General features: G+C 37.4%; 1 protein-coding gene across 1 annotated transcript in view; it reads right to left on the bottom strand.

The window, feature by feature from the left end:
* LOC135496239 (FMRFamide receptor-like) overlaps positions 1-14479 on the bottom strand; it is a 45680-nt gene extending 31201 nt beyond the window's left edge. Inside the window, exon 1 of the mRNA XM_064785432.1 lies at positions 14149-14479. The gene's annotated coding sequence lies outside the window, so the exon portion shown is untranslated. The remainder of the gene's footprint in view (positions 1-14148) is intronic.
* Positions 14480-14857: the final 378 nt, after the last annotated feature.

The following is a 14857-nucleotide window of genomic DNA, read 5'->3' as shown; positions in this document are numbered from 1 at the left end:
GTACAGCCTGGCCTCTAAGGAAACGGCAACATTAGGGATTGTCCTGTCTCAGATGGATAGAAAACTTGTCGAATTTGATTGTACTTCAAGAAGTATTTGGGGTTTGAAGGAAAGGTTCTTTTTATTGCTTTATTTATGCCAACTGGCTTGATTGGAGTATTTGTTAGAAGTGGCGTACTTTTTTCATGCCAGAAGATAACTCCTATCCATAATGCGCCCACGCGTCGATGTCATTTTCTTTGACAAGGTTGACTGGCTGAGGTCACTTGGTGCCAAGAAAATCGTCTGAGTGATCACCACTCTGAGATTATTCCTTTGATTTCTTTTGGTCTTGGATATTTCCTCGAATAAAAAAACACTTTCTTTGATGAAAGAATCAAAATAATCGCATGAGGAGGTTGTGCTACATCAAGTTTATAAAATCCTCTTTAAACTATGAACCATGCAAAAGGTACATTTTCGCCGTGATGTTGTCGAAGTGAGAATTCCTCTGTTTTCACTTTTGACACTCGCTCCAATTTGAATTAACATTCGCAAAGTGCCGTATTCACGACCTGTCTGTTAGAAGATATACTAGAATCTATATGACAGTATTACGTTTATCAATGTGTTATCTTGTGAATGAATTGTCAAAGTTTCAAACATTTTTTGTCAATTCGTAGTGACAAAAATGTCTCTTTCACTTGAGTCGAAATTGTGATGGAGATCTAAGGAAGAGATAAGATAATGGGTGATATGAATAAAGACTAGCAAATGCTTTTACTTCAATTTTGTACAGAAAGGCCTAGTGTAAATGTACATGGAGTTTTAGATAAAAGCATTTGCTAGTCTTTATTCATATCACCCAATGTCAGTGATGGCTTATTTGAACTTGGACAAATCAGGTGGGCTTCCCTTATGATTTGCTAGGGAAAGAGTAATAATTTTCAGTTATAGCAGGTCATCTAAGATAATCCTGTTGATGAAAGTAGAATGTGATGACAAGATAATGGGTAGATAGTCTGCATGTCATCATTGGAATGGTGATCGAGTATAAGACTGACAAGCATCGGATGCTTGTTGTTGGTGATAACCAAGGGTTGCAGCCTCAATCAGTATCTCAACAAATTGCTTATAACAGCAGTAAATAGTTGAAGCTACAAGAAGTTAATGGCGAAGATGGTAGAGGATGTTGCATATATGTATTTTAGTTATAGCGTTTTATGAAAGTATTTTAGTTATAGTGTTTCATGAAAAGGGTTTTGGCTTAAAAAATTGCCGCCAGCGCGAAGGTGGCGAAGAAATGTTTGGGAGAAGAGAATCTCCATGGCCTGCAGTTCAATATCAATTCTTTCAGACTTAATGGTGTCATTGAGGAGCTTATCATGTCAGCATATGGCTGAGTTACTGTGGTTAGCAGGACTCCCACAATGTATTAATTTCCCTCTATCCAGGATGAATGCAAGACTTTACTTACAGGTATGCCGTATAGATGGTATTTTTTAGATTTCGCTGTTGTCACACATGTGCCGGTAAAAAAAGCTTTGTTTTCCCATATGGGCATTAGGAATCAAGAAAAGTTAAGACAATGAGCCTGGAGCATCTTTCTGAAAGTCGTTTGCCAAATAAGTCTAAACATTGAAAGGCTTTCTGTTTAAACAATGAAATCCTATGCTAGTTTAGACATCATGGCTTATTACTAAAAGCACCATTGTTGACTTAAAAGCACCAGAGGCCATTTGAAGATTAAAATCTCCCGGTAATTATTACTACGAAAATGCATTCTTTACAAGATCATGTGGTTGCTTTCTAAAAGGCAATTTTTTCATATTCACTCGAGCTTTTCTGTTTGCAAATCAACACCCGTGCTTTTATACTGGAAATAACGCATTGAAGGTGCAGTCTATATGACTTTTGTTTGTGTGGAAACTTCAGAAAGTAATTCTCATTTATTTGGTAGTCAATGAACTCAACGCAAATTACTTTTGGGTGTAACAAGTTCATTTCTCTCGAGCCTCATGCCTTGATTCATATTCATGTTCAACAATAACAATAGTTAATTCATAATGATAATAGATAATAGATGACATCCTGCTCTAGTATCATCTCATCGATACGTTTCAGTAGTTGATTTGTTGACTGAATTGATTGTCAGTTTGCCAACAACATAAAACCTTTACCCCAGATGGTTTCGATTCTTTGGTAAGGGGTGAAATAAACTTGTTGTCACTTTGCAGGGAAGCGTTACAAACTGGATGCTGATTGGGTCCCTTTTGTTCTACTGTTATTATTGGCATTGCCCATCCCTGGCTTTAAGGGGGTGAAGTCACATCATAATCTCACATTGCTGCAATACAATCATTTGTCTGTCGTGGTGCCTTAAGTCAAGTTAGTGATCACTCACTCTTATGATATCTCACCCTTACTACCTGACACAGGTGTCACGTAATTATTAGGCAACTATTTCTAATCAAAGGCGATAAAGCCACAGGAAAATTTCGTATATTTGATCACAGTGTCCTCCTTGATATCAGGTGTTATTTCTTTGGCCGGTGTTTAACATATGCTAATTACCTTTAACAGATGCATTATAATTACATTGTATATGTACATCACTGCAATAAAAAAATCCGACCATTACCTGATGTAACTTTGTCGTTGTGATCAATGGTACACGTTGGTGCTCTATCAATCTGTGCTGTTTGTAGTTATGATAAAAAAATCCTTGTACAAGCGTGATTAGTGCCAAGTGCCAAACTATGAGTAGTAGAGATACATTGGCATCCTGTAACCAAATCCTGCCTTTTAAACCCTTCGAAACATACCTTTGTTATCAGTGTTGGAGGCAATGATACAGAATATCAGGCAATTTTCCCTGGGCCATATATAGCGGAGCAATGTTTCATAATTGTCATTGTCACATGCCCCTGGTTTCTTTCTCCTACCTCCAAAACTGCCAATCAGCAGCCTGTCTGACGCGTTCGATCAGATGAAAGCATCCTGGCTCGGCCATCTAATTGTAACACCATGTGAGCCTGGCTTTCGGCATGTTAATTCTGGTTCCACGAGCTTTGCCACTGTATACCATAACGTTTGTTGGGATTAATTGTTGGTTGGCAATATTGCTCATTTTCTATTGGTGTTCGATTGGTCGAATGTCATGATAAATGCATTAGATATGAAAGCTTGCGCATCTAACGTTTAGGTTTGACAGAAAATGCTTGCAGAACTTGGAAAATATTTCAAATGCTACATCTAAATTTGCAATAGACTTCAGTTGCCTGCTAACAGGCCATTTATCACATCTGTTGAATAGTCAGTGTTAAACTTTGATATTGAAAGGTTATTGACATTTGTGTTACCTAGCGGACAATAAGAATTGGTAACCAAAATGGGCTGCAGTGACACAATTTCAACAATAAAAGTCATTTCTGCAGCTGTTTAACTATAATTGGAGGTCTACGAGTAGAAAGGAAACTGAGAGCAAATTGCCCGTTAATGTGATTTTCATTCAGTGATACCAATAATGGCATAATAACTGCCTTTGATGCTTCCCATTTCAAATGTATCGTTTTATTTTTGGTATTATTAGTTAAAAATTTCGAATTTCATTTTATTGCTTTGGCAGTATATCATATTAATAACACCGAATGAACTCAAACGTTGGCGCATTGGCAATTCTTGCATTTCATAATGGCAATAATGAATTTCAATTGAGTTGGAAATGCCTGACATTCCTTTTGTGGGACATGTTTTTTGTTTGTTCTTAGTTGAGGGTTGGCCCTACCTACCTTCCAGACCTAGAAACATTTAGTTAAAAAATCATTGGATGGGTTACATGTTTTGCTTTCAGGCACCATACATTTCTTTCCTTACCCATGCCCAAAGCAATAGTATGTTCTTCCATTTATTTGGGATTTTTGTCTTGCTCTGCCTGAAGAAACGTTTATACTCGGTCGTAGTCCATTTACAATGACGCCAAGGGCTTGCTACAAATGTACAACCAATCTCCCTATCTGATGTGCATGAAAAAGCGGAAATTGAATTCAATTCTTTGCAAATGAAGTACATTTCACATTGATAGTAAGTCAATTCATTAATTTTAATGGTAATAACTTTAGAAATTATTTTCGAGATTAATTGGAGATTCCAAGTGAAAGGTTATTTGATTAAAGCACACATCAATGCTTCTTAATAAGAAATGAGAGAAGAGTAATTGAGCAATTTTAGATTGTGTTTGTTTGAATATGTTTTGAGTGAAGTGAATGAGCTTGTTGATAACCTTGATACTCTTTTAAGATAAATGGATTTGGCGTTGATGTTTTCAACTTAAATCTTACCTTCCCAGTGGCCCAATAGCGAATATTTGCAATTTTCCCCTAGTATGTAACCCTGTCTTTCTGATGAGCCGATCACGGAGTCAAAATGGCTTCATTTTTTAAATGAAAATTCCTAGCTGCGCTTGTACGACCGACTCTCGTCGTAAGAACAGCCTGCTAGAAATAGTGTGCGTTGAGGTAAGAATAGCCTAAGTATACATTGTCTGTGTTACGTATTTAAAACAATTGAGTGATTAGGATGCAAACTAAAAGCATTGGTGAGTGAGTAATTTGTTTTTAGATGGAATGTGACATACAGTACCTCGTTAGCTAATGGAGAGAACTTTTTTCCCCATTATTGAAACATCTTCAAGGGTCGAAACGATCCTAAAATCCCTGGCTATTCTCTGATTAACTAATGGCAGTGGTACCAATGTCTTTTTATCTCATTTCAATCAAGGTTAGACGATTTACAACCCTGTCATTGCTGTTATCGAAATGTACAGATCTTTCTATGAAGTTCTTTGTGAAAAAAGTATTTTCTTGGTCAACTCAACTTTGTTGGCATAACATCGCTCCTACCCTGACCAGGCCTTTTGGCTGATATGGGCACATTGTTTCGTTCCGTCATTCACATCATGCTCAGCAAGCTGGCACTTTACAGTAAAATATTCTTACTGAAATGTAGAGCAGAACAGATTCCCCATTTCTTCTTTTTAGCCTAATGGATGTGATCTTGACAACTAATCGACTAATTCCCCGGCATTTACTAATGGTGTATTTTCTCACATTTGACATATGACCTATGTTTTGGGCCAGTTAAAGAATGATTTCGGAAACTGATTCTATAGTTTTTACTGGTTGTGTGTAGAACGTTTCCTGAATAATTTTGCAAATGTTGTTTTGACTCCAGCACACTTAAGAAACACAGAGACGCAAGTTTTATTAATGAATTACATTCCAACTCCGTTCTGCCTTTGAAAGCTACCCTACGCCATGGCTTTAGAAGCCTGCCTCGTTCCACGACAGCGTCATTACATCAGCTTGCTTGGCCACGGAGGCTTTGCCAAGGTCAATTTCTCGAGCCCTTGGGTCACATTTTCCAACCACGCTTCGCATAATTAACAGTGGTGTGAGAAATAAAATCACGTGTTTGAGGATACGCGTTCGTTGGCGCTGTCTTCAGTTCACAAATTGTCTGTTTGATGTGCTTTTTATTGGTTAAAGGTGTTGATACATAATAAAGGAAGAACTCTGCAGTGAGCATAGTGATTATAATTATGCTTTGTTATACTCCTTAAGGCAATTATTTGCAGTTGACATGGCAGAAGTATGCGGGATGACAAGGAAAGTTGTATCTTTTGTTGCCAATTAGTTGTAAGACACTTTTCAAAACAAAATTTTCTGTTGAAGTGGAATTCACGTTATTGAATTACAATTATTTCGGGACAAAAATGTTGTGCCCTATTTGGCCAGCTGATACTCCATGTAGTTGATCAATTTATTGCTTTGTCAAACTTGGTGTTGATCGAGATGGCTAACCTATTAAATGATATAAACTTAGAAAAGTTTATAGAAAAACTTTATAAAGAAAACTCTTGCGAGAACAAATGTTTTATTTTGCTTAGCAGTATGGTTGGTACGGAAACTGCAAACAAGCATTTTTATGGCTTTCGATACCGAGCCAACAATTCCAGCAATGAAGCATTTATTAAAAAGTTTGTTCTCCATCATTACTTCCTTGAATTTCTTTCTTAGCAACGCCAGCATGTGGCGAAAAATACTAATGCCCGAAATACACCTCATTCATAAGTGTGTACTGAATATGGATATGTGGTGTATGTGCTTGCCCAGAAAAACCCGATTTAGGAAAAAGTGGAAGTGCAAGTAAAAGCCACAATCGAGCCTTACGGCAGAATTCGTTTGCTGTTTCAGACATTTCCGTAGCTGTTTTAGGGCAAATATCAATTTTTCAGTATGTTATCTCAAGTTTTCAATGATTTAAACTATGTTTTCATCCGGAATTCATCACTTCGCACGAGTGGTGATCAACTCAATCTTACAGGTACAGTATGTGTAGGTGGTAACCTACATGTTCCGGTCTACAATTTGTCTGTCATCTTTTAGAACAAAGTTGAAGAGTAAAAAACAATAATCTCATGTGCACGAATTGCTCTACTCCACAAACAAGAAATTTTTTTGCACATCTAATCACAGTTGATTTATCCTTCATTGTGAGGATATCATGACTGAAGCATTGATCAAACACTAGTTTCTGTCTCAAGAAGCCTGTTCTCATAATTGCCTTGATCATAATCTCAAGGTTTGAGTGTTATTCAAACAACTTCGTTTGCCTCAAGACTGTCCAACCAGGTATGAGCTATCATCCGCAGGTAGTCATGCCAACAGAGGTGTCAGGCTTACAGAGATTTCCCATAAAATAAGGTGTGACTCCAGATGATACAAAATAACATCTCTCAATGCATCAATAGATTTTGAGACTATTCCTTTCCTTTAAATTTCTTTTTGTGAGCGCTTCTCTTTTCTTAAGTCCTAAAAAGGATTACATGAAATCGTGAAACATATTCCATGTTCAACTCCAGGTTCAAGCAGGGAATATTTTTTTCGTTTCATATCGAAATTTTAGCAAATATTGATGTATTGTGTGTGGTGGATTCGTAACAGTTGCCTGAAAAAGAATTACTAATCGCATTGTTGAAACAAACAAGTGATGTGCAGTGTACATTCTATATCTATTGATGTCTAGCTGAGATAATTTCCTGATTGATTTGAAATTTCTAATCAACAGCAGAGTTGTTCCAATTAATGTTACAGTATAATTGGGTAGAATACAAATGTCCATTTATTGCTAGGATCAGGCTGACAGGTTTGAAAATTGACTGCGAGAAATTGCTCATCCTTATCTTTCGGCTTTACAGGTTTGGTTGCAGCTGCGGGTAGCATTGAAGGACATTGGCATAGTTCGTTGATGAATTGCAGAAATGACTTGCGCGAAAATCGTGGACCCACTGATTCATGAAAAAATAACATCACAAAATGTTATGATTATGAAATCTAAAAATGCTATAGACATTAGAAAATGACATTTCTTCTTCTCCTCTTAGTGTTAGAGAGCAGCACACAATTCTTTAGTCGGCTGATATCACGATCTTGCTGTGGCCTTCAGGTCTACCTCCAATTCCCACTGTTTCTTCTTTAGAGTGATATTTAGATAGGGATATTGAATATCGGCTGAAAGTGATTTATTGCATTAGAACCAATTCAGCCATACGTCCGAATATAGTGTTCTGATATAGTGTTCTGGTCTCGTATTGACTTTCTCTTGAGTGATCGATTCAATGCCACTCTACTTCTCGTGGTCGCTTCAGGCAGCTTGATCACCTCAGGGCACCTGACATCAAAGTTCTTGTCATGAACTCAGTTGCCAGATGGTAGGTTTGTCATTTAAAGGCCTACGCCTTTCGCTAAAAATTTGAAATTTGTTATTGAATTTGAAATTTTCTATTCCAGGAATACGATGACAGATATTCAAATACTGTTTAAATCAAGATTCAGCAGAGTTGCATGCATGATAACTGTGGTATTGTGTATTACTGCATTTTTCTTCCTGACCCACAATTAAATACGGATGACATACAAATTCAAAGACCGAACAAGCTGCGTCAAAAAGACTTGGAATGACGTAAAGCGTTGATAAGGTTGAATAAATATGTTGCATCAAAGAGCTGCCTTGCACATTAACCCCAGGAATGGGTTATCATCTGACCACCAGGGGAAGTCAACTACTGGGTTTGCCTTATTCAAGTTTCCTCAAAATTGGTTGTCCGCACAGGAGTGTTCCTTCTATTTACTAAGCACGACAGTCTTGGAATGCACCATCTTCAGCGATTCAATCAGAACAAAATTAGGTTATCTACCATTGACAGTAGTCATGATACTGGTTAGTTCCTAGTCTGAAGAAATAAAAAGCAATTTCCGAGCAAAATTTCAACTGAAACAAATTGCGGGAAAATGATAATTAAAGTTCCTGGTGTTAGATTGAAGGTGCATGATGTGGTAATCAACGTCAAAACTTGTAAATTAGTTTTGCGGGTTTTTGAAGTGATTAATCGCTCGCGTGTTGCTGAAAGAAAAGTTAATGCAAATCTAATGAATCTTTCCAGTTTCTAGTGGAAAAATTAAAGCAATATTTTAGAGATTGGGGTGGTGTCTAGATTTGCCTATGAATATTTACCTGAGGATATGGGCAGATCTAAAATTGACATTGTGTAACATTGAGCTGTTCTATTTTATTCATTTTACAATCAAAGGGACAAGATGGGTGAGGGAGACTCTCAATTGATAATTAGCAGTTTTGTCGTCTTTATAAATCACCCATAATTATCCCACCGGTAGTGATATAGGATTGCCTTCCGTGTGTGCGCGGGTCTGACTGAGGCAATTACTCAGATATGGGCAGTCGGACTGGTTTGGGGTGTGGAGGCTAAACGGGTGCATAGCGATTTTTGCCCGATCCGATATCAAAACTGGATTTCCCATTCTGGACTGTTAAACAAGTCATTGGATGGGCTTGAATTTTGTGGGCAGGGGTCGGAAAGGTGCCCTATTGATTTGGGGTTTGATTCGATATCCGATATGGCTCCCTGGTGGCCATCATGGATTTCTCATTCTGGAGTTTATATAACTGCTGAATGAGTCACCAGATAAGCTTGACCTTTTTGTGGCATGATGGGCTCGGAGAGGTGCGCTGTAAATTTTTGGCCCTGTCCAATATGCCACAATAATTGAGTCAGTTATGATTTATCTGTTTTGGTATCTCATTGGTGAACTGCATTTCGAACGATTTTAGTAATTGTGATTTCCTGACTCTTTTATAAACTTTGGGAATTAATTAGTGATGCAGATAATGAGGGGTGTTTGTAAAGTATTGCTTTGGTGCTTGGCACTTTGATGATTTGTTCAAAAGGTTCTTTGGCTTTGGTATATTTTATCGTTGATTAAGCTTAAGGAGTTTGCAAGCAAAGCTTCCGGCTCATATGGGAAGTGATTTCTATTGTGGATGCCACTGGGAAGATGCTGCTTTTAGACACTGAAGACTGGGGATAGGGCTGACATTTATTTAGCTGATATTATTAAAATAGTGTACTGAAGGACGTGTATAAGAAAAGTTACGAATTTTTTTAATCAGAACATCCGAAAAAAAGAACTAACATGTAAAGATTCAGTTCTTTGGTACATGACGCACTTCTACATCCAAAAGACAATTGAAAATTGTAACTCTTAAAATCCATTTGGTAAGCCGACTGAGTTTGGGGGGGGGGGGGGTCTATTTTGAACGTACTTACAATTCCAATGTTTCAGTCCTACCTTGCTCTTGTGCGAATGCTTAAGCTAATTAGAGCCCGGACCACAACCTGTGTACGTGTGCAAAAAGATTATCAGTCGATATTTGTTCCCCTGAAATCAACAATTCTTCCTCTTCGTAATTGTTCTTTTTGGGAATTGGCTGTATTTAAATTTTTTCAGACAACTTCCGAATCCAGTTGCTATCAAGGTCCAAAGATCAAACAAGGATCGGAAGCATGTTACGATTTTTAAAAAGCTTTTGGACGTACGATTTTCATGTGATCAAAGGAGGCTTTGACATTGGTACATATGTAGCAGTGTCTTTCAGTTGATAGAGCTGCGAGTGTTATCACGCGAACTGTAGTTGTGTTAACACTGGGAGTGTACAGCGTAACTGACTGGAGAATGGGCTCTTTCTTGAATTTCAGATATCTTCCAGTTCCTTCAAGTTTTGCATAAAGTGATTAACAGTAAATACTAAGGACTGTTAGCTAACAAAGTACTTGTCGCCTACGAAAAAGTACCTAAATGATGATACTCTGGTATGATAAAAAAAGGACCGTAAAACACATCAGTAGCAATCCTTTGAAATCAGTAGATGCCCATGCATCGGGATTTTAGAATGTGGTTTGTTTTTTTATAGACCCCTTTGTGATTCGCTGGTGGATCGTTTCCTGTATAATTTTGTTATCCTTTGGTATTGCAAAAACCACCCGTTGAGGCTGAGAATTAATGGCACAAAAAGTCGGAGACTGCAAAACCACAGTGCCGCTCTGCTCTTCTTTATCGATATATTTGTGTCGATGCAAAGAGCAAAGATGTCATTTCTGCTCACCGAAAAAAACCCGGTGGTACTTGACCGCTGGGCTATCATGCCTCTTCTCTCTGAAGTCTTTTTTGTCATGGAATTTAGACGAGGAACCCGTTGTTGTCAATTTCTTTGTGTAAAGGCTAAGGGATATAGTTTTGGTACATTTTGTTTTTGGAAAGATATTCCTTCGGTAGTCGTCTGATCAAACTATTCTCTATTGGTGTTTACATATATACCTGTTTTTTTAATCGATAAAAATCTTTGGTGATACGATCCAACAATCATTTTCATAATCGTTGGGTGCTTGGAATTTGGGCATCATTCTCAAATTTAGAATTTTGTTTGGAAATCTTTGTCCTTATTTTCAAGATATGGAATTTAGAGACTTACTGTAAAGGTGATGTATATATTCCTACTTCAAACTAAGTTGCCTAATTTATGACGAGTAATATGCCAAAGTGATTACTTTTGTAAGACTTATTAAGTGGCAAATAGACCAATGCTGGCATATTCTTTGCTACGGTAAAGATGGCCGCCAGTATCGACATGCACTGCTCCTATCGTGACAGGCGAGTACCAGAGTGTGTATAACCTGTAAAGAGAAGAGCTCTGACAGCTGTAAACCTGGGGCATGCGGTGACCTTAGACATTTTCCCACCCTTGACTACAACCATTAAAGATAAATACAATTTTAGGCACAGTTAAACGTCTAATTTGCTTAGAATAATTTCTGATTAATCAGTTCCCATTTATTCTAAAAGTTAATAACGGAGTCAAAAAAGCAATTAGCTCAAAGTAGTTTTTAAGATCTGAGTTTTTGAGACATTTTTGAAACATTCTTGAAAGTTTTATTAGTTTGAGTATGTGTTTTAGTATCACTTCCCTACTGGTTGTTGGGAATAAAGGTTAATTGGAAATATGCAAATTTGCTGTACTGATTTGAATCTAAGAAGTATAGATCACAAGCCCCTCGGCGAGATTGATTCACTTGGTGTAATGGTCCAATGTAGCTCTCGTTGTGACCACGACAACCTAGGTGCTTAATCATAGCCGTAATAGTGCAAGCTCCCCTCCCCCCTTTCGTCAGAGCAACAATTGTTTAGGATGCCTCTCCTCTCGCATCAAATGACTGCTTCCAAGTTTAGCTGATAAGTTGCCAACAAAACCGCATATTTGGCACTTGTTTTCAAATGACTATGATGGCCGCTCTCTATTGCACCTTGTGACAAACCGACTGTCACTATTGATAAAACCAATAAAGCCAAGTACCAAAGAGCTGCCTTAAATTCTGTTTGTGAGCTTAAAACTCGGATTCCTGTTGGCATATCAGTGACCAGATCCCAATATGAATTCATGACCCACGGAGAGCCAGTTAGGCACCTTAATGAAAAAGAAGACACTTTAGAAGCTTGATCAGCTGTTCCGAAAGATCTATCAATGGTAAATGTAGCCTAACCTTTACTCAAAATTATTTCTGTTAATAGGAATAACACACCTGAGGTGTCTGATGTACCGCTTTGTTGATTTATTATATGACAGCTGCTTGGCTGGAGGATATTTGACTTCATTTCCTTCAATTTTTAAGAAAATATTCCAAAAATGTTTAATCATTGGAGAAAATCAATTGCTTCTTTCAGGAAGATCTTCACCCATCTCATAGTGGGTAAAACTTCTGGTAAAAATAGTTGTGATATGGCGCCGCCAGAGTCCTTTCTTGGCGATTGTATACAGAACGTCTACATTTAGTGTGCATAGATTTGGCTCAAAAGTACCCCTATACTATGATGTTTCAATTATTATCAAAAATTTACATGTGTCATGAAAAACCATTTCCCAGAGTTAGGATTTTATAAGATTCCAATATCAAATACATGGGAAAAAGAAAGATAAGTGAAAACCTCAAATTGATTCCTGCGCACAGATTTTGGCCAACTCAAATTACATGTCCAAAATTGGCCAGTAAGACCTTTTGTTAATGTACCATCAAAAGGCATATTCCTGGCTCCTTTAGAATTCACCAGAGGTTGAAGATTTAATCCAATTTCATCCATCACAACCATCTGTTTACCACTGCATTATATTTTCGTATTCCCTCGTTGACTACATGCCACACTTCGAGGGATGATGAATACATGGCTTTGCCCATATGAAGTGACAATGGATGAGCGTCGACTAGGACATTATCAGCTTTTTATGGAAGAGGAAACTGGAGACCTTGTAGGAAACCTGCTTTGTCAGGAAGAGTCACTCTCTCCCTACCACTTGGAGAAGTTGGCAGACTGTGACAAGCGCTAATGTTAATTTCAAACCTCTTGCTTATCACGCCATGGGCCACGCTTGACACCCTGAAGTTTTATTCTAGTAAGGTCTGGGCAGAATACAGATCGACATCTCAAGCATGGGTATTGAGGAAGCAAGATTCCTGTCTCTATATATTCCTTTGAACAAGGCTAAAACGGAAGTTGGTACTTACCCAGGACCTGCATATCATTTATTAAATTGTATTCAAATTACTATTTAAATAAGTTACCGATTGATTACTAAGATAAATATTGCTAAGATTTAAATTGCAAAAAATTAATAAGGCAATTCTTAGCAGCTTATGTCTTAGCAAGAATTTATGAGAAAAAAATTGCTCAGAAAAAAAATTACTGATCAAAATCTTACAAGAACTTACAAAGATTATTATTGGTATGAAATATATTGGCAATAACTGCAGGAATATAATTGCCAATTATTTTCCTAACAAGAAATTGGTAATTTCTATCTTCCTTTTTTTCATTAAATTGGTAAGATAAGTTATGTCTTGGCAAAAGAGTAGTGTTAACAAAGCAAACATTATTCCAACCATTGGACCAGTTATCTTTTTATGAGGGATATGTGGTGGGGTTTTCTTTTCGGTTGTTTATGTTTTTGATAATTGTTGCCTCTGGAATTGACCTGTCACAGCTAACATCAAGTGGGAATATTATTTTTTCAGTTTGAAATATTTAATGCTACGTTATGGAATAGCAGCGGCATGCCTTTTCGCCTGATATTTTCTGACCCAAGTGAAATGTTATGTTTCTCATTACAAAGTACGCAGGCAGCCTTTGAAAAATACATGTTGAATTATGCATTGGCAAATGACTAAAGATATTATCTTATATCTTAGCTTAAATCGGTAACATCTGATGGGTATCAAATTAACAAATCTGTACCAAACCTTTGATTTTGTTAACATCTCCGGATGTAATTTGCATTGCACTCTTGAGTACCTTTGATTCTTGATTTCAACTTCCAAATCTAGCTGCCTTATAAATATTGAAGAGGCGTTTTTATTTATAAACTTATATTCATCAACTTGCTCGGGTTGGACACTTTGCGGGGAATATTACAAGAACTTGTGCTACAAGGTTTTTTTTGCTGCAGCGTATTCGCTTCGTCTGAGTGATATCAAGAGCAACCCTTATCAAAATAGCTTTTGCTGTTTGCTCTGAGGCATATTTGATGCCTGTCGGTTAAATACCATAACTTCTTAAAGTAGCAAAGACGCACCAATGTATCAAATTTGAAAACCCGGCTCCTTCTTTGGGCTAGTACAATCTTTGAATATGTATGGCCATCTTTTAATTATTTTGTTTACAGAAGAACTTTCGAACGGGAAGAAATTTTTAAAAGGAAACCACTTACCATTTTGATGAAAATGGATGCAGCAATCGTGTGAGCTAAAGTATCCATGATTGAAAAGTTGTGGAAAGTACAATGAGTAATCCAGAAGAAAGTGTGCTTGCAAGTTTTTCTTATCTTGAATCCGAAATGCGTAAAATTCCTATGAAATCTTTAATCTCCGTCGAAAAAGACTAAAGATTTGAAGTAGACCCTACTGATTTCACTATTTCTGGAAAAAAACCCACAGAATTTTTGAACTTCTTGCTTGATATCCAAAAACGTGAGCAATTGATAGACCTTCGTTTGATATTCTATAAATGGGATAAGCTCTTGAGGTTGTCCCCGTTGTGAGTGACTGTTAGCGTCAATAATTTTGTCGAGTTGTCGAGCGATCTGCTGCAGCCGTTGCGTGCTCACTGGTTGACGGAGACTTCTACAGGACACTGTAGTTAGACTTTGTGCCTGGTGGTGGTAGCACAGGTATAGAGACTTTCATTAAAGGTGTTGTGTCATTGGATTGAGATGCAAGCTGTTGTGTCATAAGTTTAGTCAGTGCCTGGTTTATCTTGCAGCACAAAATTTGCAATACCATAAGTTCGACTCAATGTCTGGTTACCGTTTGTGTTTTTCGGTTACATTTTGTTGAAAATGACTTAAAGGTTTGGGAAAATTCAGAAAGTGTTACGGGTTGAGGTGGTGTTTTTTGCGTGGCTGGTAAGAAATGAGTTAC

Source organism: Lineus longissimus, chromosome 11 (genome assembly GCF_910592395.1).
Source record: "Lineus longissimus chromosome 11, tnLinLong1.2, whole genome shotgun sequence".
Classification (NCBI taxonomy): Eukaryota; Metazoa; Nemertea; class Pilidiophora; order Heteronemertea; family Lineidae; genus Lineus; species Lineus longissimus.
Note: the sequence above shows the minus strand (reverse complement) of the source record. Positions and strands in the feature narration are given on the sequence as shown.